Below are 19571 nucleotides of genomic sequence, written 5' to 3'. Positions count from 1 at the left end.
AAAACTCAAAGAAACTTTATTGGTAGCAAGTCGCTCTTGAACATGACACTTCCACTCCGTGCCAGAGTCGGGTTGGGTTGTTTCATTCACCGGTCACATCACCATGGTCATGCCATACCATCCACATTTGGGGTAAATGCTACCGATCCATCACATAAGTGTCACCGACATGTTCAAGAGAAGTCATCCAGAGAAGTCACCCGTGTCCCATCCACTACCACACATTATACTTCACTCTTTCATGACCGCCACCCTGAACCGTATGTCACCAGATCGTTTTCACCTCCATCAAAATCATTTGCTCCGTTCCGTGTCATTGATGTGGGATTCATTAAGGCCCTCCTTTGACGGATCGCTTCTTGTCGACATCAGCTCATTATCCAAGAAGTTGATCTAGGAACACCCCTTCGGTACTTTGAAGCTTGCATGCCTCAATGGCAAGTTTCTCACTTCCGGCGACAGGTATACATCAATGACCTTCGACCGAAAGATTTTGCGTGGTGTTCGACGCCAAGTCCTTTATTCACACCACGTGAATTGTACTGCAGTACCTTGAGGGTCATTATCATTATCGGTGATTCCTCTCGCGCTTGTTAACAGTTTACATCATTGACTGGTAATCAAGCGATGTCTTTCCATGTTCGACTTCAAAACATTTCTCACATGGATCGACTGGTACTTAGAGTGAAGATCAGACGAGATTGAAGACCCCGGATCTAGTTTCATCCATCCGGGCTGCGATATATATTCAGGAAAAATAAAGACATTGAAATGTACAGCATTGCAGCACAGATAATCATCCTACCAAAAGGATGATGACTTCGTCAGAATCATCAGTCTACCATCAGACGATTGTCTGTCCTATGTACATGAAAATGAATTTATAAAGCTGAGCATGGGAATGCCCGCCTCAGCTAGATCATGAAAACAGTATGAAGATAATGTATTGTATTGTATCTTATTACAGGTCTCCTCCCCAGCATCAGAAGAACTTCGGATCCTCCTAATAAAGCATTTCACCCGATAAACGGCCTCATACTTTAGGGGGCAACTGTTATAGACATTTTTGTGCCTTACAACTATAAGCATGAAATGTCCATAAACCAAGGGATCCTAAGTCCCTAAAAGTGTTGTTCCAGCTCCTAAAGAAACAATGTCAACAAATTACAGCTTCTCCCAGAAGTTCTCCACCAGAAACTGCTCAAAACTAGTCAAAACAGGATCATTTCAAGTGCTCCACTAGCTGACTGCGTTGCAAAGCACCCAAATACATTGGCTAGGTGCGTTGCAACGCACTTGAATGCACTACCAGTGTGCGTTGAGCGGGAAATGACAAGTGGCAGAGTCATTCCACGAGGTGGAGAGACAATGGAAGCTTCCAGAATCTTCTCCAATGACACTTGCCTCACTGAATTCGACCAGTGATGAGTAAGAGGCTCTTAGTCTCCAAGTGGAAGCAAGAACTGACAGAGAGAAGCCACTAATCAATTCATGAGCTTACTCATCCTCTTTGCATACATCTATATATGGATCCCTCACCAAGAGATCCAGAGGCTGGAATTTTGTACATTTCAGAGAATTGCTGTTGGTTTTGTGATAGATATCAGAGTATTGGGTGATTTATGCTTTGTTGGAGGTGAAGAAGGGATTCTATGCTAGGAGGTTGATGCTGGATCAGGAATCATCGGTTGTAACTCCTCTTGGATCTTCTTGTTTTATCAATAAAACTACTTGAGTTTCTCCTACGTGCTTGTATATCTGATGTGTGCTATATTTGTATGTTTAGCTTAAATCTGATCCTAAGCTTTTTATGAACATAAATCCATGTCTGTGTAGTTTCTCTCTTCTGTGAACTTGCAGGAACTTGGTGACGCTGGGCAAGTGAGGGAGCAGATCGGTGGAAGCTGGCAAAGAGAAGAGAGCTTGGGTCGAACAACTAGCGCAAGACACAGGTCGGTTCATCTTAATCATCTTCGTTTATAGTTCATAAAGGAGAATACAAGAGTAGTTTTCCCTGTTTGTTTCTGAGGTCTCTGTCACAACCCAGTGGGATAGGGTCGTTCTGAATAGACACTTTTCCCGAAAACACAAGTCAAGACTAACATAGCTATAATTAGATCGAGGGTCAATCAAAATAAAAATAACTTGATCACAAAGCTTACCATCCATCTTTAAATGATAGATGTCTGGTGTTCTGCTTACCCGTTGTCCACTGTTGCATAGATACATGGAATGCTCTGGTCAACATCCCCAACAGTTTTCACCTCCTGTGCATTGTATATCTTAGGCTTTCCACCCTAATGTTGTGGACAATCTCTCCGAAGGTGTTCCTGACCACATGTCTAACACTCCAACCGACCAGTGCCCTCACCTCTATTTTTCCGTTGTTGTGATCTGTGTCCCTGTCTAGTTGTATTAAATCTCTTTTGCGGAGCAACATTTTCTTTCCCATCTGCATGTTGAGGCCTTGTCCTATTAGGCTACCATTTACCTCTACCTTTGTATTTTCCCTTCCATCCATGTTGAGATTCATTCTTACGCTCTGATTGCTCATAGAAATGCCTCAGTTTCCCATTCACTTCCTCAAGTGACTGAGGCTCATCATACTCAATCCAATCCCTAAATACTAATGGCAAACCACTGACAAATCTCTGAAATTTAGCCTTCTCATCAGTAAGATACGGTACATACATCAATAGTTCTAGAAAATTGGTCATGCACTGTTCATCTATCATTGATCCCATATTTAACTCATAGAAGTATTTAGCCTTACAGTCGTAGTACCCTTCCAACAAGTACTTCTTCCTGAAAAGCCTCTTAAATTCCCGCCAACTCAAGTCATCTGTCCTGATGTCTCTAACCCGCTTAACATCTTCCCACCAGATGTCTGCTTTACCTTTCAAGCTGAAGATAGCTATTATAGCCTTCATGTTATCTGTGTACTCATGCAACTCAAAGAATTTGTTCATCCCAAGTATCCAAGCCTCTGCATCTTCTGGCTTCTTCACATCTCCATCAAAAGTAGGTGGTTTTTCTTTCTTGAATTCATCTGGTAAGTATCCCCTATCATTCCTCCTATAAGGATGATAATGATGATGATCATGATGTCTATCAGAACCAGAACTAGAATAATACCTGTACTCATCACCCCTCCTTTCCAGAGTGTCCAACAACCTACCATATCTCACTGTATCAGATCTATCTGACTTGTGTCTACTAGGAGATCTACTTCCATATGCTCCATTAGTCCCATCCTCATGTGCATGGTTGATCCGAAGTGGCCCTTGTTGCTGTAGTTCTGAAAAACTCTGAAGAAGTATAACATTGACCTCTGCTTGCTTCTCTTGTGCCTGTATGATCCAATCATCATATTCCTTAAAACTCCTTATCTCTTCCTTGAAGCTTCTAAATGTATCAACAATATCAAAAGTATGCCCCACACCACGCTGCTCATCTGACGCGTAGGGAGATTCTATGTAGTCTACCACCTTGCTAGCCATTTGATCTTTCTAGCAATGCATAATATGTTAGTTAAACCAATTACAATAAATCAACGTACCTCAGTATAGCTCGGGGGGGGAATACCTTGTCTGCAAGATCACCAAATCAGCGTGATACATGTATAACATAAACATAGCAACATATAGACATACGCAAATGAATGTATCAACATATAAACATCACTCTAACTAGGATCTAATCGTCAATGCAAGGCCATATCAACAATGCATGTTATGACCTCATGCATGACAATAACCATTACTCCATTGTACACATTGCTAGATGCAACTAACAATATGCATAAGCAATGCCTAGCCACATAAATGCATGTAATCGAACATAATCGATCAGTTCTTGCAATCAAACCTACAAGACTGATACATGTAACCAAAATATTCAAAAATGTAACCTAAAATACAAGGATGTAAGTAGGCAACATAAAATCAAAATGTAAGCGACGAATGACCATATACAGTTAGTCACATACTTATGTCAAATACTCTTCACGGAATCAGCATCAAATTCTCCAAGATAACCATACTACAACCCTAATCCTACATCAAGCAATTGCAACAAGTATATAAGTGTAAGAGACACACATGCAACTGACATGCATGCATGCCTAACACATTCAGCCCATCAAGTCCGAGAGTTGAACCATGCTCTAATACCACTCTGTAACACCCTCCTCCCACATCCACCCAAGTAACCACACGAACCAGGTAAACATGAGAAGAGAGGCTACTATGATCAGATTCAACCTCCTAGGTGACCTTAAGGAAGTGGAATCGACAGAACATCACACACGATCATCCAACTTCATCAACAGAACCCTTAGAAGATAAGTCAGCCACTGTGACAACCTGTCCCTGGGTCCCATTGTTTCTATGGACCTCTTAGCCCATAGTCACTCTCATGCTATGGGCAAAGGAGCGACCAGAGACCTAAAGTTGCTCTTATAGGCCTGCATGCCAGCGACTGTGGACCAAACTTACCAGTTCATTGTCAGCGACCCCGAGATTTAAGCCACTTTTTCAGTCCTAGAGCCCAGCCCACTACCTAGAATGGAATGAAATCTTGAAATGAATAAAAGTACATGGAAACAATGAAGCAAAAGCAATAAAACCAACAAGACCTTAACCAGACCACTACTAGCCATGACAGTCATTTCGTCAAACATATCATCGACATGTAACCTACAGGTGTAAACAACAAAATTAAGTGTAGGGATCTCATACTTATCTAAGAATCGCTATAAACCATTGTTCCCTCATGCCATTTGCTGCATATTCATATATTAGGTCATAGACACACTACCCATTAATATACAAGTAAAAACATGCTGAGAGCCATACATAGATGTTGCCATAAAATGTGCATATAACGAGCATAATAAGGAAAGACATACAATAAACATATCAGCCATCAAAATCCATAAATATATATCAGTACATTTACACATGAAAATCAATGGAATGAATTTCTCATTAATCAATGCAATGAACCAACCGGAGATGGGACTACCACGTTCCACCTGACCATAGATTGGTTGAGCCAAGTCTCTCTTCAGCCAATCACCCCCGTGCCATACTCCAAGCATGAATGTGGGACTCATAGAGGACATCAAAAACACTAATAAATTTGGATGCCACTAGAGTTCTTTGCCTACACCGTGAGGAGTTTGAGTGCCTCCTAGTCTCTTAGGCTTTACCGTGCATCTGCAGTCCGATCCAGGGATAACTAGGCCCTACACTGAGACATACTCTCCAGGCTTTACCATGCATTATATCCCGGAATCACTAGGCCCAACGGAGATAAAATCTAGCTCTTCGCTTTACCGTATATCCTGCCATTCACTAGCAAGGATTCCTAGGCCCACCAAGGCACACAATCTGGCTTTACCGCAACTCACAATCAAGTTCAAGGGTTACTAGGCCAGTGGCTTCATTCATTCTCGGTCTGGTTCAAGGACCACTACACCATGTGTTTGTCAATTCGGAGATCCACCCCACTCAGCTTCGAATCCAATCCGGCCATCCCACATAAACCGAATGAGAGAACCCATCTCATCAAAGCTATAAGGAAATGGAAAGGCTAGGCTGAAAATACTATCACACCTGGTAAAACCCATGCCATGGTAGAAAATAAACACTTGCATGCCAAATCTAGCAAGTAAAATACACATGCAAGTTGATGCCTGCAATGAAGCCTACTATAGCAGCTTGATCCTGCCTTTCCCTACTTGATATTTGCTTCCTCTTGCCTTCTTTGCCTTTCTTGCTCCAATGCCAAAGTGCTTCGAGAAAACTCTGTGTCCAAGAGTATGAGAGAGAGAGAGAGAATAATGAAATAGCTTCAAAGCTAACCTGACAAAAGGTTACCAACTGATCCTCAGAAACCTTTTTATGAATGAGGCCTTTATTTTCTTCATTTTCCATTATTTTCCTTCATTTGCCTCCTCACATGCAACCTATGACCTTTCACCTCTTTTTTCTCCTAATTTCCATTATTTTCATAAATAATTGTGCCAAAAATGTCATTTTGCCTTTCCAAAGCCTTAAACATTGCCTTTGCCAATTTCCTTAGCCATACACAACTAAATGAACACCCCCTAGGATGTCTTTCCCATCATTCAGCGTGGAATAAGTGTCCCATTCATCCATGGTTATTGTTTTTAACTTTTATTACATGAAATTATCACTAGGGTTGTTACATAACAGATGGCATAAGGTCAAGGTTAAGAGAACTCCCTTTCTCTGTGCACACCATGCACAACATTGAGAACAATCATTCCCAACATAGCGAAGGTATCGAACACCTCAAATCATTTACTTCACATTTCATGTTACCTTTCTCATGACTGTACATCCACTATCCATTTACACCAATGGACCGAACCAATCCAACCGATTTTCATATTATTACCTTCAACTTCCCATATTCATTCACCGAGCTTCATTTGGGTCTTACATTACCTGCTAGGTTTCATTCAACTCTCCCGAGCTCCACTAACTTTCCTCTTTCCCAACTAATTCCCAAAACCCTCAAACATAAAAGGCAAGAATCGAAAGAAACCAAGAAGAAAACCATGAAAACCAATAAAAATATGACACCGCAAACAAAATGGTATGGCCATACACTAGACATAAACAAAGTTGCAAATCAAGAACAAACAAAGAACAAAGAATCGAAATCACAAGACTCTCAACAAATACCATGACTCAATCCCCATGGTTCCTAGTGCTTCCAAAGGAAAGCTCAACCTGAGCCTTCTTCAGAATTTCATGGCAATCTCTTTGCCATGCACTCCCCTGCATCATATTGCCATAAACACATAATTGTCAATGTATAAATAAATATAACAATATACCAGTTATCTTACCTTATTGTGCCAAGCACGTTGCTTGTAACTGAACACATCCACACCATCTCTCAAGGGACTCCAATCCTTTGACGAATCTAGCGATAACTAGAACTAGTTGTTATACCTGCCAAATACATATTTATGAAAATAATACTTATCCTCGTAATGTCAAACAAATTCAAGGTTAAGAAGACTTTCTGTATGAAAAGCACTCATTCATTTGGAATTGCGGTTTCCAAACATAGTCGAAGGAATTTCACCCAATTCCTTTCTTTTACCTTTTCCTTGTTGCAATTGAGTTCTACTATGCATTGTCACATCACCCGGCTGTTAGTTATATAAACACATCAACTATTACCTTGTCAAGCTAATACCAAGCATGTTTCGCTACAACTGCTCACACATGTCAGTCTCACATCCAAAAGATCAAGACATCATGGCATATTAATTTGAAATCAACCTTTACCAAGTCTAACAACTATGTCATACTCAACAATCAACTCGCATTCATAAGTCATAATACATAATGCTACAACTATCACCTACTTACACTCAAGTACATATCAGATGTCTCAACACATATGTATTAGTACAACCATCTTAAAACATGATCATTTCGGTAAGGAATCTTATAGACACGTACTCATATAATTCAAGTAATCAAACATTTAGACAACAAATAGACGACATATTAGACACCAAACACTCAAACACCAAATAAACGACATAGTCAAACATTCAAACACCAAATAGACAACATAAGAAAACTCATGCCTTAACGTATCTCAGGGGAGGCTATCTTGTCTACACAATCAAGCTAGATTAGAATGATATAACTTCACAACCTATCAACTCAACCATAAACAAGGTCATGATATCCATAACAGTAACTAGCTAACATGTTCACATCATAAACTCATAAACAATTATCATTCATGCATAACAATCACATATGCAAAGTTAGTCTAGATTAGTATGACATAATATCATAATATATTAACTCATACTTGAATGTCATAACCATGATCATCTGCATATGCCAATCCAATTTAGCATGATACATATAACATCAAGATCTTAATGCAATAACCCTACTTATTAACTAACATGTAACAACAACAAGTTAACATATAATGTTCTCATCAACAACATATAACAGAATCATCAAGTTAACTATCATAAAACAACAATAGCAATGCATACGACAACATGTTACTATCATCCTTGACTATCTGACACATGTGCATGACTATACTAATCAACTAGCATTTATCACACATGTAACCATAATAATAATAGAATGACAAGCATATCAGTAACCCTAATGCTTATAAGAAACATTAACCAACATACCTGATGCCCACCATACAAACCATATGATGATCTACTCTTACCCCAAAGTCCATTGTTGCAACTTCACTTTAATGATTTGCATCTCCTACTCTATCTCAACCAACACATTAGCATCATAACATAGCAATATCATCATGATGACCTAATGCATACAATGACCTTATGCACAATAACCTTCACCATGAAAATGCATGCATAACAACATATAGACATCACCATGCATAACAAATGCATATACAACGATACACTCATGATGACACATCCCACAACAACACCATCAACCTTCACATGGTAACATCACTACAACCATGATCAACACCATGCAAATGCAACAAGCACATGGACTACAAGCATAAGGAACACATATGCAACCAACATGAATGCATGACCAACACACCACCCATCCAGTTCGAGGGGTGAACCATGCTTTGATACCACTCTGTGGTATCCAAAGAGAGCGCAACCTGCTCTGATACCACTTTGTAACACATTCATCCCACATCTACCCAAGTAACCGACCAACAGGGGTAAATATGTGACAAGAGGCCACTATAATGGGATTCAACCTCTTAGGTGACCTTAAGGAAGTGGAATCAATGGAAACACCCCACAAAGACCTGCGACATCAACAACAAAACTCCCAGGAGCCATTCCAACCACTTAGGTAGCCAGCCCCTGAGACCAACTGAAGTTTTAAACCACTAAACCCACGAACACTCCCTTGATATGGGCATGCATGCGTCCAGGAGGCTCTGGATGCTCCTAAAGCATGCATATGCATGTTTCCATGGAATTTTCTCCTCAGACTTGTGCCTGCGTCTCTAAGATCTATGCCACTTTTTCAGGCCCAGAGCCCAGGTCACTGCCCATAATTCCATGACACTTTCGGAAATGAATTTACATAACATAACAATGATGCATTTGCAGAAACAATGATAAGGACTAGACTGGACCCCTACTAGCCATGACAAGCATTTCGTCAAACATGTCACAAACATGTAATCTATAGGTTTAAATAACAAATCTGAGCATAAGGGTCTCATACTTATCTGAGAATCGCTAAGAAGCATTGTTCCCTTATATCATTAGTTGCATTATCATCTATTAGGTCATAGATACATTGTTCATTCATTTACAAATCAAAACATGAGGAGATCCATACATCATCATTGTCATAATACATGCTTATAACTAACATAATAACAACATAAATATCAAGGATACATTAGCCATAGAATCCACATATAAACCAATACATTTACACATAAGATACCAAGGAAAGAACCTCTTATTAATGAATGCAAAAACCAACTCGGTATGGGACTACCACATTCCACCTAACCATAGATTGGCTAAGCCAAATCTATCTTCAACCAATCACCCCCGTGCCATATTCCAAGCGTGAATGTGGGAATCAAACCAAAATAACCAACCAGGGCATCCCGAGGCTAAACCATCTCACCCTCATCAATAGAAACCAGGTTTTACCGTAATCCATCACGGATCTCTAGTCCAACACAATAAACACATAATAACAATATTTACCATGATCTCCACCAGATCACTAGGCCAAAACAAGCATGGATGCCACCAGATTTCTCCACCTATAGCATGAGGAATTTTCTTGTCTCCTAGTCTCTCAGGCTTACCGTAATCCACACTAAATCACTAGGCCCTAAATTTAGACCCACTCTCTAGGATGTACCATATATCCCATCTCGGGATTACTAGGCCTAATGGAGAGCACCCACCTCTAGGCTTTACCGTATATCCCGCCATTCACCAGTCGAGGATTCTTAGGCCCATCAAGGCAACACAAAATCCAGGTTTACCGCAACCCACAGTCTGGTTCAAGGGTTACTAGGCCATGTGTTATATTATTCAGAGACCCACCTCACTTAGCTTCAAATCCATTCGGTAATCCAACTCAACCAAAGCATGAGAACCCCATCACACCATGGCTATCCAGAAATGGAAAGGCTAGGCTGAAAACACTTTCACACCTGGAAAAAACCATGCCATAATATCAAAGAACCACATGCAATACCATGCATGCCAAATTATTGGGCACAACCCAACTTGGTCTAGTTTTGGTCAAAGACTCTACATTTTGAGGAGCGGAGCGCGCAGAGTCTGCAAAGTTCTATTCATTGCGCAATGTCTAGGGGCTTTGGGATGGGTCAAAGCCCCTCATTTTGTAATGGGTATCAGGGTTTTAGCTCATTGTTTTGTCGAATCCATAGTATGTGGACCATGGTTTTGTAGTAATGAAATATATATATATATATATATATATATATATATATATATATATATATAAGGAGATGTAATGTTTTGTTGAAAAGGAAAGACATAGATGAATTGATCATACTTTATGTATTTAGTCTGTGTTTTGGGCTTTTAGGAGAGGCTCTGCAGCTAAGTGTGCGAAGGGGCTTAGACCCAAGTTTAAAGTGTATGTCACACCGACAAAACCCTCAACCACTGGCCCTTTTGGCAACGACCTACAAGCAGATCGCAGTCTCACCCGTACCAGTTATGGGAGGTTACAGAAACATGTTTCTAAAGCCAAAGGGATACTGTGCAGTGACACCCGTGTGTTTTCTTATATTTTATACTGATCTACAATTTCACATACATAAAATACTTCACGCTTATGCTTTACTTCAAGATTTGTGCTTATTACATAAACATATCAAAGAACAATATAACATGTATTCTCACTCCTTTAGTTCATCTGTAATATTTTGATGGAGTTCATGTAATACATGAATGACGTTGTCCTAGGATTTTGCTTGTTCTATGTCCTCTGGTGATTCAAACTGCAATGCTCCAACTGGTACCTACAAAATCCTTACTCTGAATGTTATTTCTATTCGTCGCTCTGGCTGAGCTATCTGTGTTGGTTGTCTGGCTATTTGTGCTAGTACCTTTACTCCGTGATGCCTTGTTGCACTTTTGTCAATATTGTTTTGTAGCGATCATCAACCTTGTCCCAAGTCTCAGTCGTTACTTCTTGGACCTTCTCGCCAATCTCATTGATGTCCCCATCAATGAGGACAAGCGGTATCACGCCCTTAGATTTGCTTGCTTTTTGTTTCTTCCTTGGGCCCGACGTAGTTACTATAGGTACCCTCTTTTTTAGGACGAATGGTGATTCCTCTGTTGGATCTATGTTGATGAGAGGGTCCTGGATATCTTGTTCTATCTCTGGCTCTAGTTCCTCTACTTCTTTCCCTTTGTTTGTCCCACTTGGACCCGCATGCTGCACGGTACCCCCTGTTGCTTCAGTGTTGTCTATGGTTGGGGTCATCCATTCGACTGACCCTTACTGTATTACTGCAAGCAAGTTGTCTTTAGTGACCAAGCATTGCAGAGGGTGCCATGTCTCCATTGGATTTCGTGCTTTGATGTAGACTCTGTGAAAATCAGCCTTGAATGCTGTGATGTTGCAATACTGCTCATACAAACTAGGTGATAACTTGGGATACTAGTTCACCACCATGTGCAAATCCATGCTCAATAGCACAAAGAAAATTTTGTTCTCCTGCGTGCGTGATGGCTCCTTAGTATGCCACAGTGAGGCATACCATGCGACTTCACATACATATGTTTCAACATGAGGAAACTGTGAGTCCTACGGCTCCTTCCATGTGATCAACGCGATGATCAAGATCAACCATGCGTAGTGAAATGTTTTTCCTTCCTCCTGCACTTCTCAACAATCCTCCAAAAACTCCCTACATAAGTACCTAACCTAGTTGAATAGAACCCCATCACTACACTAAGCAGCCAAAGAAACCACGACAACAGGAACTTTATTCATTCTGCACTTCCCCATTATTTTCCCTGCTAAAATATGTGTGGCAAAGCGCACCCCTTGGTCGCTGGTAGAGTTGATATCATAACCATGCAACTTCTTGATAATCATGAACTTTTCCTCCATGGTTTGTGCCATTGCCTTGTCTTGGTTCTTACCAATGAAATATTCATCGGGGTCCTTTCCTTGGTGAGGTAGCCCAGTAATCCTCCTTATCAACATTTTGTCGATTAGGATCCTCGTCCCTAACCAGAGGCATCCATCATGTACCAATGCTAGTAAATGTCACACACAGGCTATGTTGGATGTGCTTCTACCGAAGTGTGGCACGTATAACATGTTTAACAAGCCTGATATCTACAATTCTACAGCCCATCGGTGCGACTCCAACCTCGTAACTCCGTTATTTGGATAATAGACCTGGTGTAGGTACTTGCTTGGTTCGAACTGCAGATATTTATTTATGTCATTAAAGTCCCAATCCTCCATTTTCAATTGCAGGATTTTCCCCAACACTTCACCTTTAAATGGAACTTTCTTCGGTAGCAACGATGTGAATGTGCCGAACTTTGCTTCTTTTAGATCTTTGACTAACTTTGCGCTCATTTTCTCGGTGGCAAATATGGTGGTAGTACAAAGGGAATTTATGCGCCCTCTGTCTTTATCTAAGGCATCTTGGTTTCCTCCTCACTGTCATGGATTTCCTCTGGTTCTTCCTTTTGTACTTACTTCTTCGCCTTCTCCTTGGGTTTCTTATATTGCCTAGGCTTTGTATGCTGTTCTTTTTTGATCTTCTTCCTTGGGGAAGTTCCAAGCTCTACTCCTTCAGCTGGCCTCTTTTCAGGTATTTTCTTGGGTTGTTCTCCTGTAACTACTTGTTTCCGCGGCGACCTTGTGCACTGTCGTGGCGGAAAAAGTCGTTTGTGCGGGCACAACAGACCTCCCTAGGAGTCTAAACTCTCTAGCGACAAACAAGACAAAATGGAGTGATCTTTCTCTAAATATACCTTTTAAAATATGAAAACTACAAGTGTTTAGGCTTACCTTATTCCAAAACGCTGTTGTTGTAGTCCGTCCTTGCCGATCCGGATGAGCTCCTCCTTCACATCAATTCCTGCAACCACAAACAATCAAACAATTACCAAGCACTTGCATCTCATATAATAAAACATATATTTAACATGCAGACCAAGGAACACATGAAATAACTCATTAACACAAGCTATTGAGAAAAATAAACCAGTTTGTATTAATAACGAAACAAAGAAACTCTTACAACCTGGCCTTGGTGTTGTGCAAGTTCCTCCCAGGGTCCATCAAGGGTTTTCCTCTACTTTGACAAAGCTCACCCACTTCCAAGTAGAATCAAGCAAAGACAATCTCTCCTCACAAGGTTCTAAATGGGAGTCCTAATTCCTGCAGCATTTACCCAAAGAAAATGTATAGCTTCAACCTCCCCTCCCTTTGGCTCAATGCCTTTATTTATAGTGCTGTAAAGAGGTTATTCAGGTCCACCATCAATGGGATAATCCCCCTCTTTGGGTGGGATAGCTCCCTTATTGATGGGATAAGTTCCCCCTTAATAGAGATGCATGAACCAACTGGAGGCGCATCCATTTCATCAAACCGACCTCTAGAAAGTTCTAGAAGTAACCACAAGTAACTTTTTTAAGATGAAACTTGCGCATTTTGCCTTTTACAGAAGGACGCACCTGTCCTTTGACATACAGAGCGTCCAAAGACGCAGATTTTGTGAACATGATCAGCGTCCCCGCAGGTGAGGCTAGAGAGAACCTGCGACCCCAGAGATAAACATATTTTTTACAAGACTTTCTCTCTAATTTGAGTTTGAGATGGATAACAGAGGCATAAGACTTGCCTAAGAGGGTAGCATGACTGTTGATTTGAGCCATACTAACTGTAAGTGGTCATGGTGACATTTTTTAGTGTAACAGATTGCCCCCTAAAGTGCGAAGCCTGGAATAGATTAGGGTTTTGTAATTCTAGGAAGGGTGAAGCGCTTTATCATTTCAAGGATTGTCTTGTGGATGGCCTGGTTGGAACCTGCAATTTTCAACACAAAATACATGTATAAGATTATATCATCACTGAGGTAGGCATTCCCATACTCAGATTCAAAACTTTAACTAATAGACTAACTACTCTGATACAGGAATGATCTTGCAGTACATCATTTTTATAGACTTTTGTAGACACAGTATGGACGCAGCCATCTGTTTATGATTAGTCTACATAGATAATGAATACAAAACTCCTCGCAGCCTGGATGGTAAAAGTTAAATCCAGGGTCTTCACTTCTACTTCCCGAATTGGTACGATTCTAGCCATGTGATTAAATGATTTGATGTCGAACATGTTTAGAAACCACTTGATTACCAGTCGATGATGTAAACTGTTAACAAGCGTGAGAGAGACCACCAGTAATGTCAATGGTTCTCAAAGTACCAAGCACAACCCGTGAAATGTGAATAGATGTTTTGATGTCGAACACTTCACGGAATCCTTTGATCGAAAGTCAATGATGTAAACTGACGTCAAAGGCGAGAAACCTGCCATTGATGCATGCAGGCTTCAAGGTACTGTCGATTCCTAAGTCATCTTTCTAGATAATGTGTTGATGTCGATAGAAAGCGACCCGTTGCAGGCAAGCCCGCAACACGAAATCATTGTTCAAGTTGAAGAAATGTTGCTGTAAGGACTGACTCAAGGATGATCAAATGGATGACAAGTATTTTGCAGATGAAAGTTTTTGCTTGCAGACCTCTTGAACACATAACGACACGACAGATGGCTTGGTGACGAATAACTCAAAGTTAATCCCCGAAACCCGGTTAAAGACTTTCAAAGTGGTTTGGTCAACTGTGAGGTAAAAGATTTCCCAACCCAGGTGAATGAGACAGTGTCGTGTTCAAGAGCGGTGATAAAGTTTCTTTCGAGACAAAAGGTAACAAACAGGTTCATTCTTCTCTCTTTTCCCCCACCATTTCTGGCAAGTACCTCTTTATTTTTAACAAGCTTGAGGAGGATAACATATGCTTGATTATAAGCTCATCCTTCGGACGAGTCCAACCTAGTTTAAATTCGAACCCTAGGAAGGAGTGGTTCGTTCCTGTTTGTAATTGAACAGGTCCTTTACTGTAAAAGTTTAACGAGTCCAGTATAGGAGAAACTCGGCGTTTTTCATTTTTAGAGAGTCTGAAAAAACAAAAGGAAACTCCACGTTGAACTTTTTCGTAAATTTGTGTCCCTCAAGCCCGAAAAAGTATAAAATAATACCTGGGGGAACCGCTTGATCTTGCGACCAAGGAGTACTTTCATAATAGTGTCGTTGACCTGAAAAGTAAAAAGCGATCAAGGACACATCGTTTTATTTCCTTATCGAGTTTGAAACGACAAAAACCCGGCAATCTTTTCCTGATTTTACGGTCAGAAAAGAGCTAAAAGGGGACCGTCTTTTAATTCCGTTTTAACGAGTGTAAAAGAAACGCTCGGCGATCTTTTCATTTTTTAGGAGTCAGAAAAGGGCTTAAAAGATGACTCTGATATTTTATTTGTGAAAAAATTACAATTTCCCTTGAAATCCCTTTGTCCTGCACAAAAGCGACACATTACTCATACCTGTTTAAAATAGGCAAAAATACATCGAAAAACATCCTTTCATGGTAAAAAATGAACTAATTCATCCAAAAAACCTATAAAAAGACCTTTTACCATGTCATTTTTACCGTTTGACTTTGGAGGTTGAAAAAGGAGCTTTTGACAAGAAACTTCCCGTGGTCGCTGCGGAAAATCTGACCGTCGGAATCGAACGCCGTCTCATCCAGGTATTTTACACATCCTACTCTGCATTTCTATCCGTTTAGAATTAATTTTTAGGTCTTAGTTTCATTTTTTGGGGGGGTTTTGGTTTTGGAATGCGCCTCTCGGGTGACCTGCGTCCCCCGACTTTTTCTCATACGGGAAAACGGTCGGAAGACGCAGCCCGCCTTCAGGCCAGCTGCGTCCAGGCGCCCTGTGCTAAAAAGCTGGGGTGCGTCTTCCGAGAAGTGCGCATTTCAAAACCCCAACTCCCTCAAAAAACCACCAAAAATTCCCAAATCAATTTCTAATTGCTATTTTTGATATGCAGGGTATTAATCATGTTAGACTGGAGAGAAAGAGAGCATGTAGAGGAAGATGAAGCTGCAATAAATCACCAACCTTCTCTGGATGCCCTAAGAGCATGCGGATTATACAAATATTGGACCATACCGGGCATGAGGGGCCAGGTAAGATTCTTGGAATGGCTGGTTGAGCGATGGAACGTTCAAGAACAATGCTTTTACATAGGAGGGCACCAGCTCGAGATAGAGCCCTCGGATGTATACTTTCTCACTGGCTTGCCGAACAGAGGTGAGCAACTCAGTCTTGCGGGGACTAGGCCGGGTGGCCAATCCCTTGATAGTCTCCGCGAGGATTGGTGCACACGTGGGGCTCACCATTCAAAAGGCATAGAGATAAAACACATCACTCTACCGGAACTCAAAGTCATAGCGTTCACGGTAACCAGAATTTGCAGCGCGGCCGCTTTACACATTGCTTCCGGATCCCAAATGCGGATGGCAATTGACTGTTACCAAGGCACCATTTTCAACTGGTGTGAAGCTGTGTCGGCTCATATGAAGAGCCAACTGACCAAGGCAAAGAACGGACGACTAAAGACTTTTGGATATGGGCCTATAGTTGTGAGCTTTGCCTTGGAGAGAGTTCCAATGTTGATCCCTCAGCAACTCACTGTTGATATCTTGGGTCCTCAGCAGCCAAAGCTGATACGATGGGTTGCGGTGATGGCCCGGCATCCTGACGAGGGTGCGACAGTGGTTCGATTCTCAGATAGTTACTTTCACTGGTTAGAGGACCAGGTTTTTTCGATACAGGACTTTCCGTATGCCGGAATGGATTTTAGAGGTGATCCGGACATGGTTCTTCCACAGGGAGAACAATGGGACGACAGAGGTACTTTTATTTTCACAAGTTTTCTAATTATGTATTTTTTTTTTATATATATCGTCTCAAAACTAACAGTAAAATTTTCAAAATGCAGATGTTGGTCCACAGCGTCCAGCCAACCTCCGGCCTTTTGATAGACTACATCCAGCTGCACCGGTACCGGCCCCACAGGACGCGGCTGCAGACGTACTAGCTGAGTTGGAGCATGATCTAGAGCGTCTCACGGCAGACATACCTGAGACTACTATGGACGACATTCCTATCAGGCTTCAGCGTTTTGTAGTCGCGGTCCCTGGACCGTTTAGGAGATTTTTGCGTAAGGTAGCCCGCGCAGTGGTGTCATACAGAGAGCACCACCAGTGATTGACTAGTCACTTTTGTAGTCACATGTGACATTTTGACTTTTTGTACTTATCATTTTGCCGATCATAAGGTGTTTTTCAACCTATGATCGAAGACGATGTATATTTTTTGACACACTCCTATCTATATATATATCACTATTACCGGCTTATCTTGTTTAACATATGTGATGAAATGTTTTTAAATTTACTTGCATGATTATCGTAAATGTCTGTCCAACATTCGAGAAGCAATTGCATCTGCTAATGTATTTAAAGACCTTGGAATATGCTGATATTCAATGTAATCAAATTCACGTTCCAAGAGACGCACTCTCAAAAACAACCTTAATAACACAGGATTCCTAATGGCATAAACTCTATTAAGCTGTAATACAACAAGTTCAGAATCTAACCTCACTATCAAACGTCGAATTCCAAATGAAATAGATTCGGATAATAATTCAACCACTGCACTGTATTCTGCAATGTTGTTCGTTGTTTGACCGAGGCTTACCCCATGCATAGAAACTAACTCGTCAGAGGGCGAATAGATAACCCAAGCTGCGGAAGAGATATTCCGTGTACTACGACAAGCACCATCAGCAAATCCAATGTATGTTTGGAGAGGCGTCGACATCTGCAATATCAAGAGTAAAACCAAGATAAGCCAGAATAATGACGAAAAAACACACTCTCTAAGCTAAGCACACTGACTAAACTAACAAACACGCTAGCTAGAAAGAAAATCTAACCTATCTAAAAATTTCTCCATCCACCATTTAAGCATAATACCTCTTTAGGTAAAGTCCATTTCTGGGTTTACCCAAAGAGTCCCCATCAAAATCAACCAGCTCATAAGCCCCTTTTGCTAGCTTTCGCTTTACAATGTAGGGTCCATGCCACATGGGAACGAATTTTCCAGCACCTAGCTTATCGTTAGCTTGATCATATAATAGCACTAGGTCTCCTTCCGAAAAACTTCGAGGGGTTACATTTCTATCATACTGAGCTTTCATTCGTTTCGCGTGAGTCTCGATTGCCAATGTAGCGTCACGTCGAGTCTCATCTAATTTAGCCAAGTATAATAAACGTTTCTCCTCTTCGGAAGTAGCTGGAAGTAATTCGACAGCCATTTGAAGTGATGGGATTTCGCATTCAATGGGTAACACAGCTTCCAAGCCATAAACTAGCTGGAAAGGAGTGAACCCTGTTGAATTTTTCACTGAGGTTCGATATGCCCATAGCGCTGAAAATAACATGTTGTGCCAATTCGACCGATGAACACCAATGGTTCGTCGGATCATGATAACTAGAACTTTGTTGATAGACTCAACCAAACCGTTGGCTTGCGGATAATAAGGAGTAGAGCTATCGTGGCGCAAACCAAGCTGGCTTGTAAGCTCAGTCATCATGATGTTTCGAAAATGGCTCCCATGGTCAGTAATGATTGCTTGTGGGACACCAAACCTAGTTATGATATGATTGAATACGAAAACTGCAGCTGTTTTGCCGCTTGCGTCGAATGTAGGCATCGCCTCGGCCCACTTAGTAAAATAATCAACCGCAAGGATGATATACGCATGCCCCCCGGCCGAGTGAGGGTTACAAGTAATAAAGTCGATACCCCATTTGGCGAATGGACCAGCGGCAATTATAGGGTGGAGAGGAGCAGGTGGAGCGCGCATCTTGCGATCAAACACTTGACAGTTGTGGCATTTTCTGACGGCAATGATACAATCCTTAAACATAGACGGCCAGAAATAGCCAGCGCGCAACACCTTCTGAGCTGTGGCATACCCAGACATATGACCGCCACATGCTCCAGAGTGACAATCATTCAAAACTCTCTCAGCCTCTTCGTGAGTTAAACAACGTCGAAAAACTAAGTCTGCCCCCCGGCGATAAAGTGTATCTCCAATAATTTTGTATGGCTGGGATTGAAACCGAATTTTTCGACGTTCCGCTTTGGAAGCTTCAGGCCGAAAGGTTTGGGTTTGGAGATAAATGATTATATCCCCGTACCACGGATCTACAGTACTGATAAGAAACAAAGATTCGTCCGCAATGGACTCCTCTGCCACAGTCTCTGTGTCAGCACTCGGGAAATCACACATCAATTCCGCAAAAACTAAGGATTTCTTAGACTTGGACTTCTCGAACTCCAAGTCGAACTCTTGCA

The sequence above is a fragment of the Pinus tabuliformis genome, chromosome 8 (genome assembly GCF_031772625.1).
Source record: "Pinus tabuliformis cultivar Carrire ecotype Pingquan chromosome 8, CPIR1, whole genome shotgun sequence".
Lineage (NCBI taxonomy): Eukaryota > Viridiplantae > Streptophyta > Pinopsida > Pinales > Pinaceae > Pinus > Pinus tabuliformis.
This window is presented reverse-complemented; position numbering follows the sequence as displayed.